We start from the raw sequence: 16,053 nt of genomic DNA, 5'->3' as shown, positions 1-16,053 counted from the left end.
TGCTGTGCAGCATTTTTCCAGGTTGACGGGGTGAAATCTCCTCTGCCTGCAGGCAGCAGATGCGCGGCAGCGGTGTGGGGCAGCCGGGGACCCCGTGGTGCCCCGGGCTCTGCAGCCTCAGCCCGGGGGCCGAAGGGCTGCGGCACCAGAAGGGGCTGGGGTGCCTCCCCCTGCGTTCGCTGTGCACAGCTGCCACCGTCTTGGGATTTTGTGGCCCCTCACGGGGTGTTGTACGTGAGTCCTGCCTGGCTCTGATCTGGTCCTTAAAAACGCCATTTTCTGGAGGCCCAAAAAGGAGAAAATAAATAAAAAGGCTGTCGCCGTGACAGCTGCTGGTGATATCACCCACCCTCTGCGCGGGTGTTGGGGTCGCTGGGCTCTGCAGCAAGGCGTCGGGCCGCTGCCCCATCGCCCGGGCGTGCTGGTCCCCGCACCCGGGCACGGAGGTGCTGCCCTGTCCCTGCTGCGGCGGGGACTGTGCGAGGGTCGCAGGTGTTTGAGCGGTATATCAAATTTCAAAGCAATTTGGAAGAGCTTCCAAGCACCGAAGGGTTCATCCATTTTTGTTTCTCGGTCTCACATCTCTGGGTAAAGTTCACGCGTGCCGTTATGCTGAATCCAGAAAGGGGTGGAAGGTGGATGCTCCCTCGTGCGCACTCTTTTATTCTCCGTGCTGACAGCAGTAATGCTGATGAAACAAATTTTTGTTATCTGTGTTATTTAATCTGCTGCAATACCGGCATGTGGAGCTCGTACAGCCCTCCACCTCCCCGGAGTGCTGCGTGAACATGACGCGCGTCTTCTTGCGACCAGTAAAGAGCATTTGGGGAGTGAAAAGAAAAACAGCGAGGTTAGTTTGTTACTCTTTGTGATATATGAAAGAGCTGTCAGCTCCATCCTGAAATCATGAATCCCTGGGTATTCCTGGGACAGGGCGAAGGAATGCATCCTGCAGTATTTTTTCACTTGGAACAACCATTTGGCTCTTCTGGGTCTGAAAAGTTTAACTTCGGCTGAGTAACAAATGAATGCCGTCTCTTAGTCACTGTCTGGCTTGGATGGAAACACTTAGCTGACCCGGTTTATCTGTGTATCCATCCCGATGGCTTGGACAGGTCTCTTTGGCTGCTGGGTGCCTTCCAGGGCGCTCGCTTGCGGTGCCGCTCGCCTGCTGCCGCGCCGGCGATGCGCGCGGTGCCGACGGGTGCGGGGCAAGGTCCGACATGGTGCTGGTGGTACTCGTCGCCGTTTCAGCGTAGGAGCAGAGGTGGTTTCTTCAAAAGCAATTTTTTTTAAATTGTTTTTTATTAGACTGGTAGAACTGGAGAAAATAAGCAATTTCTTCTTCAGGCTTCTGCTTCAGACCCGTGACAAGAGGGGGGGTCTGCGCCCCAGCACTTGGCTGGTTTAAAAACTGTGGGTTAAGCTGATAAAAGACGACCTCTAGCCCTCATTCCCGTCTCCTCGCTTCCCGCCACTGGCGAGGGGGTCACAGGACTGGTGGGAGGCATGCGGAGGTGCTGGGGTGCTCCCCAGGTCTCTGTGTGCCCATTACTTCCGAACTGGAAAGGGGACTTGGAAAGATCCCTGCTGACCTTTCTGTATCGTTTGTTTAGTTCAGGCGAGGAACTAGCTCGTTGGGCGGTTTCAGATGTGACAGCCCGTTCACCGGGGGCTTGGGAGCGGGCGGGCGGACCGCGGGATCGCATCCTCCTGCCCCAGGTGCCGCATCGCCTGCGCCTCGCCGTGGTGCCTGATCCCGCGCCAGCCCCGCGCGCTCTCGGGGCAGAGACGGCTGTAACGGGCTAACAGCAGCCGGGTTTCTGGTGATCGTTGCATCTGCCGATATAATGCAGGGTAAGGGGGAGCTCGGGGCCGCCTGTGCAGGGGGAAGCTTGCACCTGCATGGCTGGGTGCTGTGCGCCAGCGCCTGCATCCCCCCGGGCTGGCACCGGGGCGTCTCCACGTGCTTCAGGCTAAGAGGACCCTGCCTGGCTCCAGCCCTCGCGCCCCTGCAGAGCTGCCCCTAAACCATCCCCGCTCCTCTGCTGCCCGGGAAAGCCCGAGCGAGATGGGCTGGAAAGCCGATCAGAAGCAAAGTTAATTTAAAAAACCCTGATGAAGAGCTGCTTTTCTAGCGCCGGCCAAGAAACGTGACACTGAACAAATAATAGAAAATAAAACAAAAAATAAAATTCACATTGGATCTAGAAACGGCCTTTTAATTTGCAGTATCTATGATGTCTGCGTGCAGAAAGCTTAATTTCAAATCCGGTCTTTCGATGCAAATGTCACTTTAAATAGATATTCCTGTGTGCACGTTCTGGTGCCTTTTGCCATGTCGTTAATGGATTGCTCGTTCTGTGAGTACATTCTTGTCTCATTTTGTATCCCCATACATTAAATTGATAGTTTGGGGGATTATTGCTCGTTCCAAGATTACATGGGTGGAGTCCCCTTTATATGGCCATGCTGGTATGTAGTGAATTTGAATTGGCGCAGCAGAAAACTTGAAAATTTGGAACAGATAGCTGTCTCCTATCTTTATATGGGAACATCAGAGTTTCTAGCTTTATTCTGGGGTTCTTGCCATTCCAAATATAATTTATTCTTTTATATAACTGTTTTCATATGATACACTCTGAAGAGTGGATAATGGTTTAGGGAGGAATATAATCATTTTTTTTTCCCCTCCAAGGCTGTCTTCCCAATTAATGAGATTGAGAACACGTTCCAAAAATCTATTTTTCCCCTCCGGGATTTTTCTAATGTACTCAGTTTATTCTGTAGTGTGTCTTGCGCTTCCTTTATGGAGTTTGATGCCTAAATATTTAGTGGTGGTCGGCCGGCTGGAGCCCGTGTAAATACTTCACGTACTGATGCGGTCTCTTGGCAAGCGAGGGCAGCGAGGGCAGGTCTGGCCGTCCCGGGCCCCTGGCACCCCGGCGGGTGGGCTCGGGGACGTGGCAAGGTCCCCCCCGCACCACGTGTGCTGACCTGACCCTTGCTGCCGGCTGGGGTTGGCTTTACGGGGGAAGCTGCTTGCTTTTGGGGGGATGGAGGGGTGTTCTCGCCCCCCTTCTCCTCTTTACTGTCCTGTCTGGATGGGAAGCGGGTGGCCTGGAGCGAAGCGGTGCCTCCTTCCCTTGGCCTTGGGGCGGCAAGGAAAGGATATTCCTAGAGAAGCGTGCAAAGCTCAAGGGCCTTTTCCTACTTAAAGCCTCACCTGTAACATACATCAGTAATGTTTTCGTACGTTTTCCTCTGCTTAAACAGTTTGTTGGCTGTATGTGTTTCTTACAAACGCATCCAAGTAAGCAGCCCCAGGCTTCCTGCCCCGCTCTGCCCTCCGCGGCGGTTGGCGTTGCCTTCTGAAGATGCTCGTTTTCCAGCTCTCTCTGGCGGGGCCACGGGGTGCAAATTCAGCCTAAAACCCCTGACTCTGCTGAGCGGTTCCCGCGTGGGCTTTGGTGCCCCGGGACTGTTCTCCCGCGGGCTCTCGGGGCACCTGGGCTCTCCCAGGGCACTTTGTGCTCCTCATTCCTTCCCCCAGCATTCCTGAACCCATTTTTGTGCCCCGGGGCAGCATCCAGTGAGAGGGGCCATCTGGCAAAGCTGCCAGCCACCGCAGGGCTGCAGGCGAGGAGGATGAGGCTGAAGAGCGGGGCCGGTGTCCCTGGGGTCCGCAGAGGGACAGGGGCTGCGTGGCGGCAAGGACTGGAGGAGCATAGACGTTACTGTCTGCTCCCAAAAGCTTGTAGCGTATTAATTTCGCAGAGCCTCACAACTCCAAAATGGGTTGGCTGATATGCTTCAAGCCCTGTTTTTAAAAGAACCACTTCTGGTTTGAGACTAAACATGAATTTTTAGGGCTAGAGGAGTTATCTTGAGTCAGTCATGGTAGGAAAGGAGTGCTCAGCACGGACCCTTAACTGTCCCTGGGGATGAGCAGCGCAGGAGCGGGTTTCCTGGTGCGACGGGCTCGCTGCTGGCCGCCGAGGAGGGGGAGGATGATGAAGATGCCAGCTGCATCGTTAGGAGCATCGTTATTTTGCCGTGGGCATGTTGTTCTACAAGCGGGTCCGCTCTTCCGCTGAGGTCTCAGTTAAGAGGATATCATGGTCGCGTTTGCATCATGCCGTGGTTGACAGGCACGGAGCCAGCTGCCGGCAGCCAGGTTCCCAGGAGTGAGGATTTGTCTTTACAGTTTGACTCAGACATTGTATAACCTCGGGGAGCCACTTTCTGGGCCAAAAGAACGCGCGACCGTTCCGATGGCACTTGGAGCTCTGGTTGGATGATGTCCCGTGCAAGGGCTGGGTTTTATTTGGTCCCCCGTTGGCAGCCTGGTTCACGTTCCTGCAGGTCTTGCATGTGCAGTGGTTATTAAGAGCTCATCGGTGGGTGGGTGACCGGCCGGGCTGGCCAGATCCCTGCTCCAACCGGATCCTCTCCCTTTTCCAGGTGTGTTACCAAAGGAGTGATTTGACGGCAGAGGGCCCTTCCCGAGGGTGCTGCGCTGCGGTGGCCCTGTGCTGCTCGCCGGGGCAAAGGCATTGCTGCCTGCGTGCTGCCTGCGTGCTGCCTGCGTGCTGCCTGGGCAGGGGTCTGCGGTGCCCAGGCTCCCCCGCAGGACAGCAAACCTCAGGCAGCTGGGTGGGGGACCCCGCTGTCGGGACCCTCACGCTGTGGTCCACTTGCATCTGGTGGCTTGTCCCTGCCGAGGGGACAAGGCTGCCAGAGGAGAGGGGGAGGTACCCATGCACCTCGATTTTTCAGACGGAGTGGAGGGGTACCCCCCAGACCCAGTACTGGGGGCAGGTGAAGGCACAGGGAGAAAACAAGGGAGGTGCAGAGATCTGTCCAAGGAGCAGTGGACCCGCTGGTCAGAAGGCAGCCGGAGGTCGGATGGGACTGGCCACGCTCAGCCTGCTCCAGCGGGGCAAGGTGAAGGGTGGGTGGCAAGCCTGCTCCCTGCCACGGTGCTGCTGGGGAGGCCAGGGCCCTTGGAAGCACCCGAAGTTCTCTCCTGGAGACCCTCACCCTTGTGGTGCCCGCCAGTCCCCCGGCTGCCTCGGGGCATGGTCTTTCCCAGCCCTGGGTCCTCCGCGCCCTGGGAGGCCGCAGCGGATGGAGCGGGGCGTGGGACGGGGCGGGCAGGGCGCCCGCTCGGTTGCTGCCGGCGCTATCATCAGCCGGGTCGGCGGGCAGACGGGCCGTCAGGCTGCCCGACACCCAGCCAGGCTGCGGGGCTGGCGCTGCAGCCTGCAGAGTACATGCTGGAGGACAGGGTGTAATTAACTGCAGGCCCTTGGAGCCGAGAGCTGACTACTCAGCTTCCAGCCTTTTTTCTTGCCTTTTTTTTTTTGTCTTTCAGTGATGAAATATGTAACTTCACCTATAAACCAGTATAAACATGTATGAGCTGGTATGCCCAAAGATTAAAAAAAAACAAAAATGTTTGAAAATACCAGGCAGTGAATGAATGCAACATTAAGATCAGGCAGCTGACACCCCCTTAAAAGAGGCAAAATAAAAAAACCCAGGTTCTAGCGGCAACACGAACTCAGCCGCGCTGCACCCCCTGCGCGTGCCGTGCTCGGGGCTTAACGCTATAAATAGCAGCATATTCAGCAACACATCTCGGCCCTGATTCTGCAAACACTTAAGCCCCAGCACAGCCCTTTCTCGACGTGCTTAAAGTTGCAGTAATAGTTTGCAGGCTGTAATCAAGAAAGAGAAATAAAAATAAGGTAGAAAATTGCGCGTGTGCAGCGCAGTGTGGGTACCGGCTATCGATGACTGCTCAGCCTGGGTGTCTGCTGCTGCTTCCTTGCAGCTCCTGCGCCCTTACCTACCTAATTAAGGATCTGATTAATGAAAACACGGAGGGAAGGTGCCCACGCCTGTGCGTGCATGTCACCCTGGATGTTGTTGAGCTGGTGGAGTTTACAAACTCCAGTGGTTTTGCCAGCAATTTGACAAGTTCTTTCATCCAGAGAAGCTCTGATGAGCAGCAAGTGCACGGCTCGGTCTGTGCCGGCCCTCAGCACGGCTCACGGAGGTCCTTCCCGAAAGAGAAACTTCTTAATAAAGAGGCTGTGCGTGCATGCATGTGTATATATGCATAAATTAATTTTTACAGGCATGTAGCAGTACAACAGAAGTTGAGGAAAAACATTTCCTGGATGAGCTCTCGGTAAAGTGATGCTTTGAAGTTCAGGTCTGCCTTAGCGTGGTGTGAGCTGCCAGGGGCTGGCGGGTGAGCAGCCCCGTTGGCGCGGGGAGCGTGGCCTGGGAAGAGGCTTGGCTGGGGAAAGCAGGGGCGGGAGAAGGGTGGGTTGATGCTGAGACGGGTGGGGAGGCAAGGGAAGGTGTGGTGGCAGAGGAGTGAAAGACGAATGCAAATGGACTTGTTGACTGGGGAGCGTTGACAGATGCTCGTTAGCAGCCTTGCTCGTCCTCCCGGTAGGAAGGCAGGCTCGGGGACGGAGCCTGTCCTCGTTATCCCGGCTGATGAAGAACCCAAAGTCAGTTGTGAGGGTTCGTGCTGCAGCCAACGCAGTTGTGTGCGTTTAATTGCCGAGTGGAAGGAGACCGAGGGAGGAGGGGGTCACCGGGCGCTGCGGGGTGCCAGGGCTGTGCCGGCGCGGCTCATGGCGCCAGGACTTGGCTCTGTTCCTCCTTGGTCCGACATGCACGCGTGTGCAGATCTCTGCTCCTCTGTGCAATGCACCTGCAAGGGTGTGCCCCAAGGAGGAGGAAGACCTGGAAGTCAGCAAACGTGACGCCCCTCTACAAGAAGGGTCTGAAGGAGGATCCGGGGAGCTACAGGCTGTCAGCCTGACCTCGGTGCCGGGGAAGGTCATGGAGCAGATCATCTTCAGTGCCATTACGCGGCACATGCGGGACAACCAGGGGATCAGGCCCAGCCAGCACGGGTTCATGAAAGGCAGGTCCTGCTTCGCTAACCTGGCTTCCTTCTATGACAAGGCGACCCGCTCAGTGGATGAGGGGAAGGCTGTGGATGGTGTCTACCTGGACTTTAGTAAGGCCTTTGGCACTGTCTCGCACAGCATTCTCCTGGAGAAGCTGGCTGCTCACGGCTTGGATAAGTGCTCTCTGCGCTGGGTTAAAAACTGGCTGGCGGCCGAGCCCAGAGAGGGGTGGTGAATGGAGTCACATCCAGCTGGCGGCCGGTCACCAGTGGTGTCCCCAGGGCTCGGTGCTGGGGCCGGTCCTGTTCAACATCTTCACTGATGATCTGGGTGAGGGGATGGAGGGCACCCTCAGTCAGTTTGCAGATGACACCAAGCTGGGTGGCAGTGTCGATCTGCTGGAGGGCAGGAGGCTCTGCAGAGGGCCCTGGCCAGGCCGGGGCGATGGGCCCAGGCCCCGGGGTGAGGGTCAGCAAGGCTCAGGGCCGGGTCCTGCCCTGGGGGCACAGCAACCCCAGGCACCGCTGCAGGCGTGGGGAGGAGCGGCTGGGAGCTGCCCGGCGGGAAAGGGCCTGGGGGTGCTGGTCGACAGCCGCTGGACACGAGCCAGCAGGGTGCCCAGGTGGCCAAGAGGGCCAATGGCACCCTGGCTTGTATCAGGCACGGTGTGGCCAGCAGGAGCAGGGAGGTGATGGTGCCCCTGCGCTGGGCACTGGTGAGGCCGCCCCTCGAATGCTGTGCTCAGCGCTGGGCCCCGCACCCCAAGGCGGCCATGGAGGGGCTGGAGCGTGGCCAGAGCAGGGCAGCGAGGCTGGGGCAGGGGCTGGAGCACAAGGCTGGGGAGGAGCGGCTGGGGGAGCTGGGGGGGCTCAGCCTGGAGAAGAGGAGGCTGAGGGGAGCCCTCCTCGCTCTCTGCAACGGCCTGAAAGGAGGCTGGAGCCGGGGGGGTCGGTCTCTGCTCCCCAGGAACAAGCGATGGGACGAGAGGGAACGGCCTCAAGCTGCGCCAGGGCAGGGTTGGGTTGGGTATTGGGGAAAACTTCTTCCCCCAAAGGGCTGTCAGGGCCTGGCCCAGGCTGCCCAGGGAAGTGGTTGAGTCCCCATCCCTGGGGGGATTTAAAGAACAGATAGATGTGGTGCTCGAGGACATGGTATAGATGGACTTGGCAGTGCTGGGTTAACGGTTGGACTCGATGATCTTAAGGGTCTTTTCCAACCTTAATGGTTCTATGATTCTGTGATTCTATTCTAAGAGGAGGAAGCAGAATTTAGTGGTGTTGGGGAGTTTGGCACTGCTCTGGCTTGGCCTGGCCCTCCTGAATACACCCTGTTGGCAGGGCCAGGGTGAGCTGCTGAGATGTGCTCTGGGGCGAGGGGCTGGTAACGGGGCCGCTCTCCAGGAGAACCCATCTCATCGCTTTCCTGGGGGCAGATATAGGTTGGGTGAAAGATGAAGCCTGTTTTCCAAAGAGCCAGGTTGATGTTTGCATTTCAGCCCCTAGGAAAACACCAAGGTCTCCCCTCCTGGGTCCCAGACATGGGGGTGGATGAGCAACCAGAGAAGAGCGTTTGGCCTGTGGTCAGATGAGACGCTGGAGCATGGGTGTCCACCTGCTCGCAAGAGGCCGTCCTGGCGCGGCGAGGCGGTGGGTTCAGGCTGGCCTCCGAGCACGGGTGCAGTGTCAGGAACCGGTGAAACACAGGAGCTCTTCCTGGGCGGGTCCGTGGTGCCGACGGTGGGCAGAGCTGCTTGGAGGACACCACAAGCTCCTCCGGCTCCCAGCTGTGGGTTGGGCTGCTCTGCTGGGGGGTGGCTGCAGGGCGCCGTTTCTGTTCCCTGGATTGCCTCGGAGTACCTCGCGTGCATAGCCAGGTTGCCCTTCTACTTCCCCCCAAATGGCCCAAAAGCACTTTTCTCTACTTTTTGGCACGTTTTTCACCTTCCATCAGACTCAAAGCCCAACTTAGATGCGCATCAATGCCCTGTGTGCATGCACGGGGTCAGCACTGTTTGCAGGCGAGTGCAATAACTGGTTCAGACTCCCGCTCCAGAGCTGGGCTGGGATGAGCTAGCCGCTGAAGAATGAGCATGTTAGAGCCATCGGCATCCTCCCCTGGCTGGGCCGGGTCTGCGGGGAATCGCCCGCCCCCTCCTCGGAGCCTTTGTAGCTGAGGGAGGAGGAGGCAGGATCAGGACGGCGAGAGGCTGGGGTTGGCACGTGCAGAAACGCTGGTGGCTCACGCACCCGCCATGGTCCACCGGTGCTTCGGCTCTGCCGAAATGCCATCCTTGGAGAGACCAGGGCCCTTTTCTGATTCCCAACGGCATGTGTCTCCCTCCCTCCCTCCCTCGAGCCAGCCCCTTCCATCTCTCCATCCGGGCAGGCCGCGCTGCTGCCCCGGCCTGACCCTTCCCCTGCCACCAGATTTTGTTCTGCCTTGTGACCCACCCTTTCTTAATCACCCTCATTCTCCGTTCCTTAATCACGCCCAGGCTCTGGCACACAGGTGAGGATCTGCTCTCCAGCAAGGCTTGCCTTTAGAGGTGCTAAGCTGTGCCCAGCCCGGTGGCCCGGAGCTCCCTCCTGGGCGTGAGCTGGTTTGCAGCACTGCCACGTCAAAGGCAGGAGTTATCACCGTGATTTTTGGCTGAGCAATCTGGTTCACCCAGCCTGAAATTCAGGTTTTAGGATTGAGGGTTCACCTGGCCTCAGATTTGGGTTTTTGGGAGACCCAGGGCTGTATCAGCCCGGGGCCCTGGCAGTGCTGGGGCAGGGCTGTTTCGAGGGGTACGGTGCTGGGGCAGGTCGCGATGGCGGGTGGGATGGGTGCCGGAGCCCCCGGAGGGGGGCTGGTGTCCACAGGGGAGGAGGCAGCATCCCACAGCCCTTGGGTTTCTTGGCCAAGCCTGTGCCAGAGGCCGGGGGCCGGAGGGACTCGGGGTGTGTGGTGTGCCAAGCCCCGGGAGGCTCTGGGTGGGTCGGCCCTTGCTCAGAGGGGTGCTGCTAGCTGGGCCGGGGGGTGACATCTCCTTCCTCCTCCTTCCGAACAACCCTCTCGAATCCCAGGCTCTGAATTTTATTCCCCTTCCGACAGTCAGGCATCAACTCCTGATTACTCATAAATGCAGCATGTTGCAGATACACGGAGCTTGACGAACGGCTGCGCCTGAAAGCCCGAACCACCAGGATCCACGGGTGAGAAGCCGGGATGGGGGGGTACAGACTGTGCAGCCTCGGTGCCCCCACCCTGTCCTGCCCTGGGGGCCAAGCGCCTGCTGCCTATGCCCACGTCCCCCGGGAACCTGCCCAGCCCGGCTCAGGGACCCGGCTCAGGGACCCGGCTCAGGGATGCTGCGGCCGGTGGGGTGGGCAGGGAGGTCCCAGAGGTGACCAGGCGTGGATGGCAGGTTTGCAGCCTAGACCGCTATCGGCGTTGGCCCACAAGTTTGTTTTGCAGAATCCTCTTCTAGCGTGGAAAAATAACTCATCCCTCGGTTTTTATCTCTTTTGTTTGTGTGGGCATTGATTACGCTGGGAGTTACTGAGCCAGATTTTATTGGAATGACTTAGAAAGCTGCCACCTGCAAGCAGCTGCTTGTCTTGGGGGATTATTTTGGTGTAGTTTCTAAATAATTGCATGAGGCTTCTTCAGCCTTGCTAATAACTTCGTTCTCCAAGGGACGCTGCCCAGAAAAATACGCTTGGCAACATTTGGGAGAGGAAAAAGTACAACAGGATTGATGTCTGCTGGCGTGAATAAATAAATAATACAATAGCTTTTCCGTAGCCTCTCTGTGAGCACCCTTGGTTCCAGCCCTGTGTCTGTGATCTCCCCAGCTTGGCTGCATTTCAGAATTCAGAGCGGTCCTTTAAATCAATCTCATCTTCTCTGTCTGCAGCACGTTGTACTAATTCTTATCAGGGACCAGCAAGGCTGGCTCTGGAGATGAGCCGTCCTAGGGAAGCCTGCCTGGTAGCTTATATACCTTGTGTAATTTGGGCTCGTTAAATATATGATTTAAATAACTTGCAAAATAGTTTACTTAGTGCCTGAAATGTGACATTAAGAGAATAATTTCACGTTGGCCCAGATTCTCGTAGGTTTGAAAGGCTTTGCAAAAATTGTGGGTCATGTTTTAAATAAACAGATAAGCCCAGCAGTGTCTTTGGCGTTTGGTACAAAATCCAGTATTTAAAAGGAGCTTGTTTTGCGGTGCCGAAGGGAGCCGGGTCGTTGCGTGTGTGGCCGCATGCTCGCCCCGCGCGGGCGAGGAGGGCTGGGAAGAGCAGCGCTGGGAACGCGCCCGGGAAGGGGAGAGGAGCCGGGCGCCTGGGCTGCACTGGGGTCCGCTGGTTTTGCTGCCACCGGGCAAGCCTTAGCGATGGCCCGCATGCAGCTGGGTGTTGCTCTACTCATTTGGGAGGCTGCATTTTTACACCCTGCAAAGGTGCTTTTTGAGAACCTGGGCGTGGGTCCCTGTGGCGATTCCTTTATGGCAAATAAAACTACGCTGGCCTCTCAGTTTGTCTTGCTATAGTGTAAAAGCACCAGGAAAGTTGGTGTCCCGTTGCCTTCCCTTTTCTCTCGTGGCATTTCTAAGGTGTTTCCTGGGATGTTGCACTTTCAACCTTGACGTTGCACTTTTCTGCAAGAGCAGAAGGGCTCTGAGCATCGCACGGAGAGGTCCTTTAATCAAAACTAGGGCAATGCAAGCCTGGCTCAGGTATTCTTGTATGGGGAGGGACAGAGGATAACAGTGGTAATGACCTTGAGGCAACACTTTCTTAATCATATTGGCAGGCAATCCCTGCTTCTTGGCAGGCTGCATCCTGGCACCCAGGAGCTGTGGGCTTGGCGTCAGCGTCCCCTTCTGCTGCTGCCTCTGCTCGGGTGGTTGTTTCCTCTGCAGAGGAGAGATTAAAGACGGTGCCCGGCCGCATCCAAAAGGGCAGCGCTTGGAAGGCGCGCGGCCGGGGGGAGCGAGGCGCTGGGGGCACTGCCAGGCTCCGAGGGACGTCATCTGGGACAGCATCCTGGTGTCCCACCTTCCCCTCCTGGCCCCGCCGGCAGCAGGAGCGTGAACACCGGAGGGATGGTGGGTGTAGCCTGGCAGCTTTTTTGGTAGCTGCCTTGCCCAGCGCCACATGCCGGGGTGGCAGGGGCTGCTCCTGCCTCTCCAGATGCCCCTGTGCTGCCGGTCCCCGCGGTCGCTCACCTCTGTGTCTTGGGAGAAAAGGCTGGAGATGGGCTCAAGCCTCGCTTGAAGTATTTGTTTTAAAAACACATGCCGATAGAAATGACTCTCTCCATTATTTCATTAAGGGATTTAAAATGTGCTTCCTAAACCCTGAGTCATCAATGAAGTGAGCAAGCGAGAAGCAGCGCAGCGGGTCCCGCTGGAGGGTGACTCACGCTGCGGGGGGCTTGGGGCTTGCGGGGGCTCTTTGAACTGGGGGATGCTCCCCTCCCTCCCTCCCTGCAAGGATGGCCAGGGTCTCCCCAGCACCCTAAGCAGCAGCAGGAGGTCTCTAGGAGCCTCTGGGGCTCCCAGATTTATTTTAGGAGCTGAGCCATCACACTGCAGCCATGCCTCTCTGGAGACCCCAGCTGTGCCTTGATGCACAGGAGTCACCAGCAGACAGCTCTCCTGGAAGCCCATAGATCAGCCAACAACAGTGCATGCGTTTGATTTTTTACTGTATACCTGCATAGATAAAAGCCTCCAGATCCCATACCAGTTCAGGAGGAATTGATTTTTTCCCCCAGAAGGCAGGGGGAAATGCCAGGTCTCCTTTTGCTCATTTTGGGGAGCTCTCTGCCTCTTTCAGTCCCCAGGCACAGGCAGGAGAAGAAAAGCCGGTCCCAGCTCCCTGTAAGGCCAGAACTGTCCCCTCTGCGCCAGTCCGAATGGTTTATCCAGTCGGCTTTTTCAAAGCCCTTAGAAACACTGCTCTATCCCTCCCACTGGAGTTGGTTCAAACTCTGTTCAAGTTCAGTGCCAGGACGTTTTTCCTAAGATCCAGGCTGCGTGTTCCCTTTACCCCGCTCTGCTTCCTTACACCCCGTCCTTCCCTTGACCACTTCTCCATAATCTTCCCCTCCTGCGGACGCTGGCTGAGACCGCGGTACCCGGTGCGGTGGGACAGAGGTGGTGGCTGGTGGCACTGTCGCAGCCCACGCTGCTGCCCCGGGGGAGATGCTTCTGCTGCTGCCCCTTCATGCACCGCGCTACAGCAGGCAGCACCCACGCTCGGTGCTGCCCACAGCCTCCCATCACCGACTCCCTAAGTGCTTTCTAATTAATACCTTTAAGCCATTGGTGAAGCTCCCCTGCTTGGGAGGATCTTTCCAGGTGCTGCTCTGAGCTCTCTCAGTGCTCCTGGCCAGTTGTACCGGGATGTTGTGATGTCCGTGCCCTTGGCAAAATGCCTTGGGCATTTTGTTTTTGCTACAGCTACATCTTATAGTGAACTGCTGCACAAAGCCAGGCCAGCCCCAGGGTGCCCTGTGGTCTCTTAGGGCATCGCTGCCTTCTCGCCTCCTGCCAATGTCTCTGCGCTGCTTTACTTGTAGTTTTCAAAGCGGAGTGTCGTTTGGTTTATCCTCTTACAGGCCCTGGCCCAGGCTGCCCAGGGCAGTGGTTGAGTCTCTGTCCCTGGAGGTATTTAAAAGACGGGCAGACGTGGTGCTCGAGGACATGGGTTAGTGATGGGCTTGGCAGTGCTGGGTTAACGGTTGGACTCAATGATCTTAAGGGTCTTTGCCAACCTGAATGATTCTGTGATTCTATGATTTCAGAGACCTGCACCTCCATCCTAGCAAGAGATGAGGGGACATTAACGCTCATGATACCCATGACTCTGTGAAGGGGCTACTGCAGATTTTGCCATCTCCTGCGCTGGGTATATTGGTGATAGCGATAGTCCCCCCAGCACTTCAGAAAGGTAGAGGAGTGTCAGCATTGTTTCCTGCTGTTATCAGCGCTCCAGAAAGGTCAGGTACTGCCTGGAAGCTGTCAAAGGACCTGTGGGGTTGATGCCAGCTTTTTCTCATGGACCTCAGCTGCAGCTGATCCATAGTTTAGGAACTGGCACCCTGGGTTTTAGGTGCCAAGTTTAAAGACGTAAGGAAGTATCTCATGGGAATGCTGCGCCCGAGGGAGTGGAGGTGTTCCCGGGCATGCTGTGGGCTTGGAGGGCAGGTCCCGTTGCCCAGGGCATTGGCTCTGTGCAGTTACTGCTGTGCTCCTTTCTCTGCTGCTTCAGGAATGCACAGGGTGGCTGAGGCGATCGCCCAGTCCACCCCGCTGCTCAAGGCAGGGTCACCTACACCTGGTTGTCCTGGACGCCCAGGACCACGTCCCATTCAGTTTTGAATGTCCCCAAGGCTGGGGACTCCGCCACGTCACCGGGCAGCCTGTGCAAGCATTTGAGCACCCCATTCTGGTGCCTGACAGTCAATCCTGCGGGCTTTGCTGTAGCTTCTGTCGTGTCAGAGGAGGGGAAGCAGCAGGGAGAGCCGAAGGGTGCCGCTGTCTCTGCCCGGTGGGGATTGCTCAGGGCCCGTCGAGCTTTTGCATGCCAACACGGCATTCGGCACGCGGGCAGATGAGATCTTCCCACCCCAAAGGGCTGCTCCTTCTGCACTCCCAGCTCCACTGCAAGCCGGAGCTCAGGTGCGTCCTCTGGCCCCATGGGCACATGAGATGTGCAAGAGGGTGGCACGCATTCAGCTCCGCGTATCCGGCGCCGCGGGTTTGGTTACAGCCTCCCTGTGCCGGTGCCTGACCAACACTTCTGTGCCGGGGAGAGGGCTGGCCCGTCTCACTGGCTTGGCCAGAGCTCCCTTTGGGGGGGTGTTTTGGTGACAGTGGATCCCTGCCTGCTTAAAGGCTGGGGCCCTCCTCTCCCTGCTTGCTTTTCAGTCCCAGGGTGGGAGCACCCGGCGGCTTTGGCCAGCGCCGGGAGAGCTCCTGCACCCCTGATTAGCATTCGGCCCCGCTGCTCCCGCTGCTTTGGTGTTCGCGCTCGCCATTGCCTGGCAACCACGGAGCGAAACTACAACAGCAGCCTCAGAGCCCGAGCGTGCTTCCCGCGAGCGTGCACGCACGCCGGCACACGTCTGCTGCCCGCGCGGGGACGGGGCGGGTGGTGGGGCCACCCTGCGCTGCTGCCCGCCGTCCCCCATCCCAGCAAGTTGCAAAGGTGAGGACTGTCCCCGAGAGGAGGAGGAGAGGGCTCCAGCAGTACGACGGCTTTGCTGACACCCAGGTTTGGTGGGTCTGTCTGTCTGTCTGTCCCACTGCGAGCATCCCGCTATGCCTGGCACAGCCTGCCCCTCTGCATCCCTTGGGTGGCAGGGGCTCTTCCGCACTCAGCCAGCACGTGCCACGAACTGGGGCCTCGGAGCAGGGCAGAGGGCCAGCGTCTGCCGCGGCTGCTCCGGGACGAGGCGTGTTGGGGTAGAGACTTGGGCGTATGTGGGTGTATACGGCCCCGTTGGACAGCGGGGCAAGGCGCAGCAGTGCATGCGTCGTCTCTGGGCGTCACACTCGCACCCTGCCTTGCACCCAAAGCGGGGTCTGCGGGATGCCCGTCACCCCTGGGCTCCCCGTGGGGAGGCTCAGCCTGGCTGGGGCCTCCCAGGCGACCCCGGCGCTCCACAGCCCAGGTTGGGATGCTGTCAGACTTTACCAGACCGTGCTGTTGGTGGAGTTGGCGGCACTCGGGAAGGTGCTGGGGCATGGGAGCCTGCGTGTGCATCAGGCTGTCTCTGCTTCCCAGGCTTGTGCATACTTGGGGTCCGATGTCATTTTTCTCAGCAGAATTTTGTGGTCTTGTCCCCAGGGAGCGGCTGTGGGCCTCGGGCTCGGTCCCCTGCCTTGCCTGAGGCTCACTGCAGGCAATGGTGGCTTGGCCTTGGTGGCCAAGGGTCTGCCAGCCCTGCACCTCGTCCTCTTTGCAGCTGGGTACAGCTGATGTGAGTCGCCTCCTGACACGAGGTGCCACGGTTCTGCAAGGGATGGGAGACACAGACATGCCTGAATGCACTGGGTTCAGGCCTGACGCATCCCCACACCTCTGCCTTGACTCTTTATTTTGACATCCTTGGC

General features: G+C 57.9%; 1 protein-coding gene across 1 annotated transcript in view; it reads left to right on the top strand.

Moving 5' to 3' along the window:
- Window positions 1-16,053, top strand: part of LOC309590728 (ankyrin repeat and fibronectin type-III domain-containing protein 1-like) — a gene marked incomplete at its 5' end in the record, with an annotated part of 203,436 nt that overhangs the window by 111,536 nt on the left and 75,847 nt on the right. The window lies entirely within an intron of this gene.

This window comes from Platalea leucorodia, assembly GCF_965183815.1.
Source record: "Platalea leucorodia genome assembly, chromosome: 5".
In the NCBI taxonomy this organism is placed as follows: Eukaryota; Metazoa; Chordata; class Aves; order Pelecaniformes; family Threskiornithidae; genus Platalea; species Platalea leucorodia.
The sequence above is the reverse complement of the archived record's forward strand: the minus strand, read 5'-3'. Positions and strand labels throughout refer to the sequence as shown.